The sequence below is a fragment of the Pseudophryne corroboree genome, chromosome 5 (assembly GCF_028390025.1).
Source record: "Pseudophryne corroboree isolate aPseCor3 chromosome 5, aPseCor3.hap2, whole genome shotgun sequence".
Taxonomy (NCBI): Eukaryota; Metazoa; Chordata; class Amphibia; order Anura; family Myobatrachidae; genus Pseudophryne; species Pseudophryne corroboree.
Genome location: NC_086448.1, coordinates 744,770,148 through 744,785,691, shown reverse-complemented (window position 1 = coordinate 744,785,691; position 15,544 = coordinate 744,770,148).

Here is a 15,544-nt window from a genome sequence, read left to right as displayed (position 1 = left end):
GCACTGTAATGTGGCACAATTATCTGAGGACACTGTATGTCATAATGTGAATTGGGGGTACTATGTTGCGTATTGTGTAATAGCAGCCCTGCAATGTAACCTAATGTGAACTAGGGCATTGCTATGGTTCAGAAAAAGAACTAGGGCACTGCTATGGGGCATAACATTAACAGATACTGCGGAGAGGTGTCTTTCTAGAAACGTTGGGACAGGGCCTCTTCAAAAATGTTGCCGTGGGGCCCACAAAATGCTGGCTACTCAGCTGTCTGTGGCTCTTGCATGTGAGTGAGTCGGACACACACGATTAATGATCCGATGCGCATGACAACCAGTCTCTCCTACATACTCCCAGCAGAGAGAGCAGACCTGTGAGCTTATGACTACCCACCGCCACTGCATCGGATCTCCCATGGCAACTGTAAGGGGAAGAGGAAGTATAATAGTTACTTTCTAACATAGGGGATCTATTCATGAAGCAGTGAATACAGTGGAGAAGTGAGCCTGTGGAGAAGTTGCCCATGGCAACTAATCAGCTGCTCCGTACAATTGTATAGTAGGCAAATTATAAATGTTACTTCAATGCTGATTGGTCACTATGGGCAACTTCTCCACTGGCTCACTTCTCCATACTTTTCACTGCTTCATGAATAGACCCGTGCTGTTTCTATTTCAAATCTCCAGTAATTAAGTGACTGGTCTAGATAGCAGACAATGCTATGAAGTGTTTTTTACAATTTTGCCAACCATGTGTGTCCATAGTCTTCCAGCAACACCATTCCTCATGGGACAGCCCAGTTTCGCAATGTTGGTAAAGGGATCACAGATTATGGTGTGACCTTGGCCATCAGGGCAATAGTCTGGTGCTTGAGTATTCAATATGCGGCCCTCCAGCTGCTGTAGCACTACACAACTCAGGATGCCCTGCCACAGATTTACTATTGGGGCATGCTGTGCAGCACATCAAACCTAGCGCCTGTCGCTAGCGACCGCGGGAGCGCGCAATCCTGGGTACACAATGAGCGATGTAAGCGGTATGTCGTTCCAAAATGGCATTATGGAACAACATCACTCCGGTGTGTACCCAGCTTAAGATGCACTGGATGTAAAATACTAATATATATCTACTATAGTCAATATCTGTAATATCAAACCTCTAACAGCAACCCTGGCTTTTTTCCAGTATCCGGACTCTGGGTCGACACCACTTAGGTCGACACCCATTGGTCGACAGTGACTAGATTGACACTAGAAATAGGTCAACACGACCATTAGGTTGACATGCAAAAAGGTCAACATGAATTTTTTTTGTTACATTTCTTTTTTTTTACTTTTTCATACACGTGGACTACGATTGGGAATGGTAACCATGTGAAGGAACACGGTCCACTAATTGGGGTTCCCTGTCACTATACGGAGAAAACGACCAAACCCCCCCCCCATGAAAAACTCATGTCGACCTAATGGCCGCGTCTACATATTTCTAGTGTCGACCTAGCCACTGTCGACCAGTAGGTGTTGACCTAATGGGTGTCGGCCTAGACACTGTCGACCCTGAGTCCCATACCTCTTTTTTCCATATAGACGGTGGTTCATACATAACTGCCAGGAAATATGATGAATATGAAGTTACAATACATGTACATTTAATATCTGCAGCCTATACATGTTTGTACTGTAAGTGCGGTTTCTGGTGATGTGCTGATTAGTCTGTGCCCAGCTCATATGAGAGTTGATCTTTGTACTGGCTGAGGTATGAGGGGTTGAATTTCAACATAAGTAGCACGTTCTGTATCCTATAATTCTCATGCCTGACCACAGGCTGCCAGGACGGTGCTACAGCTGCGCTCTGACAGGCTGGATTTTGTTATGCTGCCTGAAATAGCCTTTATAGGGTAAACCTTGCACACATGGAACATTTCAGAGCTTGGGTTTGATCTAAAGGGAAATCTTTATATTCCTTGTATTTTTGTTTAGATAAATTGACTCCTACATTTTGAAAGTTGTTTGTGTAAATTATCTTTGAAAGCTGAGTTTGATGTGATTTCTGCACACATGACCTTTTTCTAGTTACCAGCAGAATCAAAACACAATCTCTGGCACAAAGCTCTATAAACAAATACATCTGCACGGTACATCACAGCTCTGCGTCTGCCAGCTCATTAATTGACATGTGTGTTGCCAATTTCACAAAGCATTAGTTCTGGGAGACTGGCTGCACACCTTTTCCATAGTGTTATGTACATAAACAAATCTAGAATTGCTGAAGGTGCTCCTACATGGGTCAGCCCAGCTACACTGCCTGAACCCTGAGTCAGACGGGTTACACATTTATTGGCACACGTGCACAAAATATGGGTACGCAATTATGCAGATTATTGAATACCCTTATGTCCAGAAAGCAGAATGGAGTTAGGTGGGGTCGGGCAGGCAGAGGCTGGGAATATTGTTTGCAACTGTGGCATTTATTACTAACAATATCAAGCCCCATCTCTGTCCATATGCTATTGTGTGAGCAAATATGCACACATGGGATGGCTCCCAATAATTATTATCCTTTATTTATATGGCGCCACAAGGCATCTGCAGCGCCCAGTTACAGAGTATATAAACAATTACGCAAAACAGGAAACACTGACTTACAGTTGAAGACAATATAGGTCAAGTCCGGGTATATAAACATAGCTACATCAGCAGATGACATTGAAAAACCGTGGGATTTAGTGCAATCAAAGATGGTTTAAGTAAGAGAAGGAAAAGCACATGAGGGACTGGCCCACAGGGGTACAGGGGAAACCATCGGTGGGCCCTAATGCCTGGGGGCCCACCTCCTCCTTTATGGAATTAGATTCCAGACGCCGGAAAAGGGGGTGTGGTCTCAGGGAAGGGAGAGTGGCTTTGCAGGAGTACCGCAATCGCAAGCCACTCCCCAGTCTTCATCATGCCCCCTCTCCATCCGTCTCTAGTGAATAGACGCACAGCATCTATTCACCGCTGCTCTGGTAAGCAGGGCAGCGAGTGACAGAGTCTCCCACTGCCGCCCCCCCCCCCCCCCCCCCCCCACCGCGGGACACTGCGGGTGGGACAGCGGGACAGTTCCAAAAAAAACGGAACTGTCCCGCGAAAATCGGGACAGTTGGGAGGTATGCATTATACATATGTTACCTTATACTGCACAGGACTATGGCGTATACTATTTTCTACAGTGGATTTCTGGTATTAATCTGCTACATTATCATGCATGTACTTGCAGTATTTACAATATATAGTTTATCATAGGGCCCAGACCATGCACCCCAACTAAAGACTGGCCACACTCCTAAACATGGGCCCCTACCACTGCATTCCCCTGGTGGACCCTTCATGCCCCAGTCCGACACTGAAGAGGGCCCTGCTTGTGAGAGATTACATTCTAAAAAGGGAGGGGCAGACAGACAGGGATGACACAAATGGGGGTAGATAGTGAGAATGGAACAGAGGGTTAGGATGAGAGATGGTTGGGTCTAATGAAGAAGTAGGTCTTGAGAGCCTATTTGAAGTTTTGTAGAGAAGTGGAGAGTCTGAGGGGGAGAGGTAGAGAATTCCAGAGAAAGGGAGCAAAACATGAAAAATCACGGAGGTAGGAGTGGGAGGAAATAATCAGTAGGCAGGAGAGGCGGTGTGCATTTGCAGAACGAAGAGGACGGGTGGGAGTGTAAAGGGAGATATGGTCAGAGATGTAAATGGGAGAGGAGTGGATGAGGGCTTTTGTGAGTGTGAGAAGCTTGAATTGGATGCTGAAAGGAAAGGTGAGCCAGTGAAGGGCTTGTAGGAGAGAGGAGGGGGACGTAGTGCGTTTGGTGAGGAAGATGAGCCGGGCTGCAGCACTGAGGACAGATTGAAGTGGAGAGAGGCATTTATCAGGGTGCCAGATAGGGGGAGATTACATTAGTCTAGTCTGGAGATAACCAGTGAGTGTATAATTAACTATCCAACTTGCTGTGAGTAGCAGCGATAGATACACATTTACTGGGGCAATTCAACATGGCTCTGGTGCAGAGACCACTGATCCGTAGATCAGCTGTCCCCACAATCCCTATTACAGCTACTTTAGTAGTACCTTAGTAGCAGTTAAACGTAGCTGGGGTTCACACATGCGCACAAGCACCATGCGCTTGGTGAAAGGAGCCAGACAAAGGCAAAGGGAACCGACTGGATTCCTCTTTGCAACCCCAGACCTCCTTCCAATAGGAAGGATCAGGGTTGTGGGAAAAAACACAATCTGAAGGTGACGAAGGTTCTTGCTATCAAACTCTGCAAATTTAGTATTTTTGGAGTTTTATTTATTCAGATCCCAATACTAATGTATGGGGATAGTGGACCAGATCGCACCTGAAAGGAAAGCAGGAGATATTCATGATATCACCTGCGTTACCTTTATAATGAACGTGGCCATAGAGAGCTGTGCCAGGCCCTGGTACTTTTTAGGGGGTGTGGCCACGCCCCCTTAGGAAGAAAATAGAAAATAATATTTGCAGCTCCAACACTGAGATAAGGAGGGGGCAAGGGGTAAATCCAGGAGTGGAGGGTGATCAGTGGGATCCACATTCCCTTCTCCCCCCGCACAGGCAGAGGAGAGTACTGTCCACTACTAACTACTGGGAAGGAAGGGAGGGTTAGGGTTAGTTTACTTGCACGCCCCTTTGTGACTCTGGCAGTTGGGATGCCGGCCGCTGGCATTCTAACTGCCGGCATCCCGTACCCAACCCGTTTATTGGTGACTTAGGAGTACATTTACTAAGCAGTGATAAGAGTGGAGAAGTGATCCAGTGGAGAAATTTCCCCATTAACCAATCAGCAGCTCTGTATCATTTGAGAATGCCAAATTGCTTTCTCACAAATATTTAAAATGCCCACTCTAATATATACTGCAGACACCAGGCGCATCTTATTACCATATACGATAAAAGTGCACTGTACATTGCAAAACACTGCATCCCATAAGAGAGAACAATACACCCACACATTATCTGAGTTCCAAAGCTCATTGATGTATATATTTGTTATTAAAAGGATATGGATTCAATATATTACAATGTACAGTATACCTATAGTTACAACTATACAGTAAGCAGTTAATACATACAGTTACATACAGTTACAGTTACATACAGTTACATACAGTTACAGTTACATACAGTTACAGGCCAGCAATACAATACCATTCCCTCAATGCTTATGTCTCTCTCTCTCTCTCTTTCTAAAATCATGCTGGGACTCCATCTTACGCTGAGACCAAAACAGGAACTGACCTCCTGTGTGATCAGCAATGTGTTATCTAGTTTCTGGGGGAGGGGACTTACTCATTCATGATGAGTCACTAGTCTCTTTGTATATGCTAATCAGGTTCAGCCTTGAAGACATCCAAAGGGCTGGCCTGAGCTTCCTGTCCACTACCTGTTTGGAATATCTATTGTTCTAATAAAAGTGATTTTAGCTTTTATACATTTAATCATAATTATTTGTTGCAATGTCCTACAACTTAATAACAAGTATCAAATGAATCTACACATTAATCTGGTTGCTTTAGTAGTAAATATGACAGGTCTATCTTGCTTCGTTCAAATAATACACATACATAACATTACTTAATTATATAATTTAAAATCATCATGATGTCTGGCGCTTGATATTATTATAATTATGTACTGTATGAAATAAGTGTTGAATCCATCTCTGTGGCATGTCCGTGTAAATGCGTGTGTTACCATATTTTGCTGTGCTCGCTGCGCGTATTTGCAAGTTTTATGTAATATTTTTGACTTCGACACATTTTATAGTATGCAAATTAGAGATGTTACTTCAGTGCTGATTGGTTGCCATGGGCAACTTCTCCACTGGCTCACTTCTCCGCTCTTATCACTGCGCTCTTATCACTAAATATACCCCATAATGAATTACAGGCAGAAATAACGGGTAAGGGCAATTGAGAGATCTTGCCTTTACAAAGTACAGCCAAAAAAATAGACATATACAGATTCAGTGTCGCGACACTGTTTGTAAATTGCAAGTGATGTACTTTTTATTTAACAGGGCAGTCTGTGTCGTAATATCACTGACACAGTGATTGTGATGAAATGAAGCAAGCTGAATAATGGCCAGAATGTAATCCCAAACCGTGCCGAAGATTGATGTTAGTCACCTGCTGCTTCCAGATAGATTCATGCAGTGCGTACCGTGGAGTTTACAGGTTGTTACCAGTAAATCACTGGGCTGTCTGTAGCTGGGGATTACTTTTCCAAGAAAACAGTACTGAGCTAGTTCCGCATAGAAACACGGAGGGCTGATCATGAGGCACGTTGGTGATTATTTGCAACTGCAGATGCATGACAAATACTGAAATCTCCTAGGCGCATGCATTACCCACGTTACACTTCTCACCACAATAACCGCTGTCCGCTAAATATAGGTGCAGCGGCACATCAGGCAGGGAGAGCAGAGAGCGCCTATGGGATACCATTTCACTACACTTTCCAGAAGAGGATTGCAGAGCCTCTATCCCTGCATGTGATTTTTAGTAAAGGATAAGTCTCCCATCAGGGCCGGTTCAAGGCCGCTCTGCGCCCCGGGCAGGAAACGGGGCGTGGCCTAATACAGGGGGCGTGGTCAGTTACGCCCCCTGTACATTACTAGCGCCGCTTGAATGCTGAGCGGTGTGTGATGACGTCATCGCGCATCGCACAGCAAAAGGTCCTCTCCACGAAGGGAAACTAGACGCGTAGCGTCTAGTTCCCTTCGTGGAGAGGACATTTGCTGTGCGGTGCGCGATGACGTCATCGCGCACCGCTCAGCAAAGGTACTCTCCACGAAGGGAAACTAGACGCGTAGCGTCTAGTTCCCTTCACAGGAGGCGGGGACACAGCGGGCCGGGCAGCGGGCAGCGGAGGCGGACGGGGGACACAGCGGGCAGCAGTGGCGGATCTTTCCACGGTGCGGCGCCCTCCGGATGGCGCCAGCGCCCTCCGGAAGGCGGCGCCCCGGGCAAAAGTCCTGCTTGCCCGTGGCAAGATCCGCTACTGTCTCCCATATCCAAATGCTTGGGACCAGAACCAATATCGGATTTTTCTGTTTATTTGAATATTTGCACACCATTATGAGATCCACTGTGGATGGGACCCAAATCTAACATGAAATGCATTTATGTCTCATATACATCTTACACGCACAGCCTAGAGGTAATTTTATACAATATTTTTTATAATTTTGTGCATTAAAATAAGAATTTACTTACCGATAATTCTATTTCTCATAGTCCGTAGTGGATGCTGGGGACTCCGTAAGGACCATGGGGAATAGCGGCTCCGCAGGAGTCTGGGCACATCTAAAGAAAGCTTTAGGATCACCTGGTGTGCACTGGCTCCTCCCCCTATGACCCTCCTCCAAGCCTCAGTTAGGATACTGTGCCCGGACGAGCGTACACAATAAGGAAGGATTTTGAATCCCGGGTAAGACTCATACCAGCCACACCAATCACACCGTATAACCTGTGATCTGAACCCAGTTAACAGCATGATAACAGAGGAGCCTCTGAAAGATGGCTCACAACAATAATAACCCGATTTTTGTAACAATAACTATGTACAAGTATTGCAGAAAATCCGCACTTGGGATGGGCGCCCAGCATCCACTACGGACTATGAGAAATAGAATTATCGGTAAGTAAATTCTTATTTTCTCTAACGTCCTAAGTGGATGCTGGGGACTCCGTAAGGACCATGGGGATTATACCAAAGCTCCCAAACGGGCGGGAGAGTGCGGATGACTCTGCAGCACCAAATGAGAGAACTTCAGGTCCTCCTCAGCCAGGATATCAATTTTGTAGAATTTTACAAACGTATTTGCTCCTGACCAAGTAGCTGCTCGGCAAAGTTGTAAAGCCGAGACCCCTCGGGCAGCCGCCCAAGATGAGCCCACCTTCCTTGTGGAGTGGGCATTTACAGATTTTTGGCTGTGGCAGGCCTGCCACAGAATGTGCAAGCTGAATTGTACTACAAATCCAACGAGCAATAGTCTGCTTAGAAGCAGGAGCACCCAGCTTGTTGGGTGCACACAGGATAAACAGCGAGTCAGATTTCCTGACTCCAGCCGTCCTGGAAACATATATTTTCAGGGCACTGACAACGTCTAGCAACTTGGAGGCCTCCAAGTCCCTAGTAGCCGCAGGCACCACCAATAGGTTGGTTCAGGTGAGACGCTGAAACCACCTTGGGGAGAAACTGAGGACTAGTCCTCAATTCCGCCCTGTCCGAATGGAAAATCAGAAAAGGGCTTTTTCAGGATAAAGCCGCCAATTCTGACACGCGCCTGGCCCAGGCCAGGACCAACAGCATGACCACTTTCCATGTGAGATATTTTAACTCCACAGATTTAAGTGGTTCAAACCAATGTGACTTTTGGAACCCAAAACTACATTGAGATCCCAAAGTGCCACTGGAGGCACAAAAGGAGGCTGTATATGCAGTACCCCTTTTACAAACGTCTGAACTTCAGGGACTGAAGCTAGTTCTTTTTGGAAGAAAATTGACAGGGCCGAAATTTGAACCTTTATGGACCCCAATTTCAGGCCCATAGACAGTCCTGTTTGCAGGAAATGTAGGAATCAACCCAGTTGAATTTCCTCCGTCGGGCCTTACTGGCCTCGCACCACGCAACATATTTTCGCCAATTGCGGTGATAATGTTTTTGCGGTTACATCCTTCCTGGCTTTGATCAGGATAGGGATGACTTCATCCGGAATGCCTTTTTTCCTTCAGGATCCGGCGTTCAACCGCCATGCCGTCAAACGCAGCCGCGGTAAGTCTTGGAACAGACAGGGTCCTTGCTGGAGCAGGTCCCTTCTTAGAGGTAGAGGCCACGGATTCTCCGTGAGCATCTCTTGAAGTTCCGGTTACCAAGTCCTTCTTGGCCAATCCGGAACCACGAATATAGTGCTTACTCCTCTCCATCTTATCAATCTCAGTACCTTGGGTATGAGAGGCAGAGGAGGGAACACATACCCTGACTGGTACACCCACGGTGTTACCAGAGCGTCTACAGCTTATTGCCTGAGGGTCCCTGGACCTGGCGCAATACCTGTCGAGTTTTTAATCATGTGGAAGACTTCTGGGTGAAGTCCCCACTCTCCCGGGTGGAGGTCGTGCTGAGGAAGTCTGCTTCCCAGTTGTCCACTCCCGGAATGAATACTGCTGACAGTGCTATCACATGATTTTCCGCCCAGCGAAGAATCCTTGCAGCTTCTGCCATTGCCCTCCTGCTTCTTGTGCCACCCTGTCTGTTTACGTGGGTGACTGCCGTGATGTTGTCCGACTGGATCAACACCGGCTGACCTTGAAGCAGAGGACTTGCTAAGCTTAGAGCATTGTAAATGTCCCTTAGCTTCAGGATATTTATGTGAAGTGATGTCTCCAGGCTTGACCATAAGCCCTGGATATTCCTTCCCTGTGTGACTGCTCCCCAGCCTCGCAGGCTGGCATCCGTGGTCACCAGGACCCAGTCCTGAATGCCTAATCTGCGGCCCTCTAGAAGATGAGCACTCTGCAACCACCACAGGAGGGACACCCTTGTCCTTGGTGACAGGGTTATCCGCTGATGCATCTGAAGATGCGATCCGGACCATTTGTCCAGCAGGTCCCACTGGAAAGTTCTTGCGTGGAATCTGCCGAATGGGATTGCTTCGTAGGAAGCCACCATTTTACCCAGAACCCTTGTGCATTGATGCACTGAGACTTGGCTCGGTTTTAGGAGGTTCCTGACTAGCTCGGATAACTCCCTGGCTTTCTCCTCCGGGAGAAACACCTTTTTCTGGACTGTGTCCAGGATCATCCCTAGGAACAGAAGACACGTCGTCGGAACCAGGTGCGATTTTGGAATATTGAGAATCCAATCGTGCTGCCGCAACACTACCTGAGATAGTGCTACACCGACCTCCAACTGTTCCCTGGATCTTACCCTTATCAGGGAATCGTCCAAGTAAGGGATAACTAAAATTCCCTTCCTTCGAAGGAATATCATCATTTCGGCCAATACCTTGGTAAAGACCCGGGGTGCCGTGGACCATCCCTACGGCAGCGTCTTAACTGATAGTGACAGTTCTGTACCATAACCTGAGGTACCCTTGGTGAGAAGGGTAAATTTTGACCTGAAGGTAAGCATCCTTGATGTCCCGAGACATCATGTAGTCCCCTTCTTCCAGGTTCGCAATCACTGCTCTGAGTGACTCAATCTTGAATTTGAACCTCTGTATGTAAGTGTTCAAAGATTTTAGATTTTAGATTTAGAAACGGTCTCACCGAGCCGTCTGGCTTCGGTACCACAATAGTGTGGGATAATACCCCGTTCCCTGTTGCAGGAGGGGTACCTTGATTATCACCTGCTGGGAATACAGCTTGTGAATGGCTTCCAAAACTGCCTCCCTGTCAGAGGGAGACGTCGGTAAAACCGACTTTTGGAAACGGCGAGGGGGAGACGTCTCGAATTCCAATTTGTACCCCTGAGATATTACCTGAAGGATCCAGGGGTCTACTTGCGAGTGAGCCCACTGCGCACTGAAATTTATTGAGAACGGGCCTCCACCGTGCCTGAGCTTGTAAAGCCCTAGCGTCATACTGAGGGCTTGGCAGAGGCGGGAAAGGGTTTCTGTTCCTGTGAACTGTCTGATCTCAGCAGCCTTTTTCCTCTCCCTCTGTCACGAGCAGAAAAGAGGCACCTTTTGTCCGCTTGCCAACAAAGGACTGCGCCTGATAATACGGCGTCTTATTTTGAGAGGCGACCTGGGGTACAAACGTGGATATCCCAGCTGTTGCCGTGGCCACCAGGTCTGAAAGACCGACCCCAAATGTCCCCTTTTTAAGGCAATACTTCCAAATGCCGTTTGGAATCCGCATAACCTGACCACTTTACTGGTGGAATTGGACAACGCACTTATACTTGATGCCAGTCGGCAAATATTCCGCTGTGCATCATGCATATATAGAAATGCATCTTTTAAATGCTCTATAGGCAATAATATACTGTCCTTATCTAGGATATCAATATTTCCAGTCAGGGAATCCGACCACGCCAACCCAGCACTGCACATCCAGGCTGAGGCGATTGCTGGTCGCAGTATAACACCATTTTAGGATACCCTCCTGCTTTTATCAGCAGGATCCTTAAGGGCGGCCATCTCAGGAGAGGGTAGAGCCCTTGTTCTTACAAGCGTGTGAGCGCCTTAACCCCCCTAGGGGGTGTTTCCCAACGCACCCTAACCTCTGGCGGGAAAAGGTATATTGCCAATAACTTTTTAGAAATTATTATCGGGGGAAACCCACGCATCATCACACACCTCATTTTATTTCTCAGATTCAGGAAAACTACAGGTAGTTTTTCCTCACCAAACATAATACCCCTTTTTGGTGGTACTCATATTATCAGAAATGTGTAAACATTTTCCATTGCCTCAATCATGTAACGTGTGGCCCTATTGGAAATCACGGTTGTCTCTTCACCGTCGACACAGGAGTCAGTATCCGTGTCGGCGTCTGTATCTGCCATCTGAGGTAACGGGCGCTTTAGAGCCCCTGACGGCCTATGAGACGTCTGGACATGCACAAGCTGAGTAGCCGGCTGTCTCATGTCAACCACTGTCTTTTATACAGAGCTGACACTGTCACGTAATTTTCAACAGTACATTCACTCAGGTGTCGACCCCCTAGGGGGTGACATCACTATTACAGACAATCTGCTCCGTCTCCACATCATTTTTCTCCTCATACATGTCGACACAAACGTACCGACACACAGCACACACACAGGGAATGCTCTGATAGAGGACAGGACCCCACTAGCCCTTTGGGGAGACAGAGGGAGAGTTTGCCAGCACACACCAGAGCGCTATATATATATACAGGGATAACCTTATATAAGTGTTTTTCCCTTTATAGCTGCTGTATGTTTTAATACTGCGCCTAATTAGTGCCCCCCTCTCTTTTTTTAACCCTTTCTGTAGTGTAGTGACTGCAGGGGAGAGCCAGGGAGCTTCCCTCCAACTGAGCTGTGAGGGAAAATGGCGCCAGTGTGCTGAGGAGATAGGCTCCGCCCCTTTTCCGGCGGCCTTATCTCCCGTTTTTCTGTATATTCTGGCAGGGGTTAAATGCATCCATATAGCCCAGGAGCTATATGTGATGTATTTTTTTGCCATGTAAGGTATTTTTATTGTGTTTTATTGCGTCTCAGGGCGCCCCCCCCAGCGCCCTGCACCCTCAGTGACCGGAGTATGAAGTGTGCTGAGAGCAATGGCGCACAGCTGCGGTGCTGTGCGCTACCTTATTGAAGACAGGAACGTCTTCTGCCGCCGATTTTTCCGGACCTCTTCGCTCTTCTGGCTCTGTAAGGGGGCCGGCGGCGCGGCTCCGGGACCCATCCAGGCTGAACCTGTGATCGTCCCTCTGGAGCTAATGTCCAGTAGCCAAGAAGCCCAATCCACTCTGCACGCAGGTGAGTTCGCTTCTTCTCCCCTTAGTCCCTCGATGCAGTGAGCCTGTTGCCAGCAGATCTCACTGAAAATAACAAACCTAATCTAAAACTTTCACCAAGAAGCTCAGGAGAGCCCCTAGTGTGCACCCTTCTCGTTCGGGCACAGAGAGCTAACTGAGGCTTGGAGGAGGGTCATAGGGGGAGGAGCCAGTGCACACCAGGTGATCCTAAAGCTTTCTTTAGATGTGCCCAGACTCCTGCGGAGCCGCTATTCCCCATGGTCCTTACGGAGTCCCCAGCATCCACTTAGGACGTTAGAGAAAATAAGATTTTACTTACCGATAAATCTATTTCTCGTAGTCCGTAGTGGATGCTGGGACTCCGTCAGGACCATGGGGATTAGCGGCTCCGCAGGAGACAGGGCACAAAAATAAAAGCTTTAGGACTAGGTGGTGTGCACTGGCTCCTCCCCCTATGACCCTCCTCCAAGCCTCAGTTAGGATACTGTGCCCGGACGAGCGTACACAATAAGGAAGGATTTTGAATCCCGGGTAAGACTCATACCAGCCACACCAATCACACCGTACAACTTGTGATCTGAACCCAGTTAACAGTATGACAAACGTAGGAGCCTCTGAACAGACGGCTCACAACAATAACAACCCGATTTTTTTGTAACAATAACTATGTACAAGTATTGCAGACAATCCGCACTTGGGATGGGCGCCCAGCATCCACTACGGACTACGAGAAATAGATTTATCGGTAAGTAAAATCTTATTTTCTCTGACGTCCTAGTGGATGCTGGGACTCCGTCAGGACCATGGGGATTATACCAAAGCTCCCAAACGGGCGGGAGAGTGCGGATGACTCTGCAGCACCGAATGAGAGATCTCCAGGTCCTCTTTAGCAAGGGTATCAAATTTGTAGAATTTTACAAACGTGTTCTCCCCCGACCACGTAGCTGCTCGGCAGAGTTGTAATGCCGAGACCCCTCGGGCAGCCGCCCAAGATGAGCCCACCTTCCTTGTGGAATGGGCCTTGATAGATTTAGGCTGTGGCAGGCCTGCCACAGAATGTGCAAGTTGAATTGTGCTACAAATCCAACGAGCAATCGTCTGCTTAGAAGCAGGAGCACCCAGCTTGTTGGGTGCATACAGTATAAACAGCGAGTCAGATTTTCTGACTCCAGCCGTCCTTGAAATATATATTTTCAATGCCCTGACAACGTCCAGCAACTTGGAATCCTCCAAATCGCTAGTAGCCGCAGGCACCACAATAGGCTGGTTCAGGTGAAACGCTGAAACCACCTTAGGCAGAAACTGTGGACGCGTCCGCAGTTCTGCCCTGTCCGAATGGAAAATCAGATATGGGCTTTTATACGATAAAGCCGCCAATTCTGACACTCTCCTGGCTGAAGCCAGGGCCAGTAGCATGGTTACTTTCCATGTAAGATATTTCAAATCCACCGATTTGAGTGGCTCAAACCAATGGGATTTGAGAAAATCCAAAACTACATTAAGATCCCACGGAGCCACTGGGGGCACAACCGGGGGCTGTATATGTAGTACTCCTTTTACAAAAGTCTGGACTTCAGGAACTGAAGCCATTTCTTTCTGAAAGAAAATCGACAGGGCCGAAATTTGAACCTTAATGGACCCTAATTTGAGGCCCATAGACAATCCTGTTTGCAGGAAATGTAGGAATCGACCCAGTTGAAATTCCTCCGTCGGGGCCTTCCTGGCCTCACACCACGCAACATATTTTCTCCAAATGCGGTGATAATGTTGTGCAGTCACCTCCTTCCTGGCTTTTACCAGGGTAGGGATGACCTCTTCCGGAATGCCTTTTTCCCTTAGAATTCGGCGTTCAACCGCCATGCCGTCAAACGCAGCCGCGGTAAGTCTTGGAATAGACACGGTCCCTGCTGAAGCAGGTCCCGTCTTAGAGGTAGAGGCCACGGATCTTACGTGAGCATCTCCTGAAGTTCCGGGTACCAAGTTCTTCTTGGCCAATCCGGAGCCACGAGTATCGTTCTTACTCCCCTTTGCCGTATAATTCTCAGTACTTTTGGTATGAGAGGCAGAGGAGGAAACACATACACTGACTGGAACACCCACGGTGTTACCAGAGCGTCCACAGCTATTGCCTGAGGGTCTCTTGACCTGGCGCAATACCTGTCCAGTTTTTTGTTGAGGCGGGACGCCATCATATCCACCTTTGGTTTTTCATAACGGTTCACAATCATGTGGAAGACTTCTGGATGAAGTCCCCACTCTCCCGGGTGTAGATCGTGTCTGCTGAGGAAGTCCGCTTCCCAGTTGTCCACTCCCGGAATGAACACTGCTGACAGTGCTATCACATGATCTTCCGCCCAGCGAAGAATCCTTGCAGCTTCTGCCATTGCCCTCCTGCTTCTTGTGCCGCCTTGTCTGTTTACGTGGGCGACTGCCGTGATGTTGTCCGACTGGATCAACACCGGCTGACCCTGAAGCAGGGGTTTTGCCAGGCTTAGAGCATTGTAAATCGCTCTTAGCTCCAGTATATTTATGTGAAGAGACATCTCCAGGCTTGACCACACTCCCTGGAAGTTTCTTCCTTGTGTGACCGCTCCCCAGCCTCTCAGACTGGCATCCGTGGTCACCAGGACCCAGTCCTGTATGCCGAATCTGCGGCCCTCTAACAGATGAGCACTCTGCAACCACCACAGAAGAGACACCCTTGTCCGTGGAGACAAAGTTATCCGCTGATGCATCTGCAGATGCGATCCGGACCATTTGTCCAGCAGATCCCACTGAAAAGTTCGTGCGTGGAATCTGCCGAATGGAATCGCTTCGTAAGAAGCCACCATTTTTCCCAGGACTCTTGTGCATTGATGCACAGACACTTTTTCTGGTTTTAGGATGTTCCTGACAAGTTCGGATAACTCCCTGGCTTTCTCCTCCGGAAGAAACACCTTTTTCTGAACCGTGTCCAGAATCATTCCCAGGAACAGCAGACGTGTCGTCGGGGTCAATTGAGATTTTGGAAAATTCAGAATCCACCCGTGCTGTTG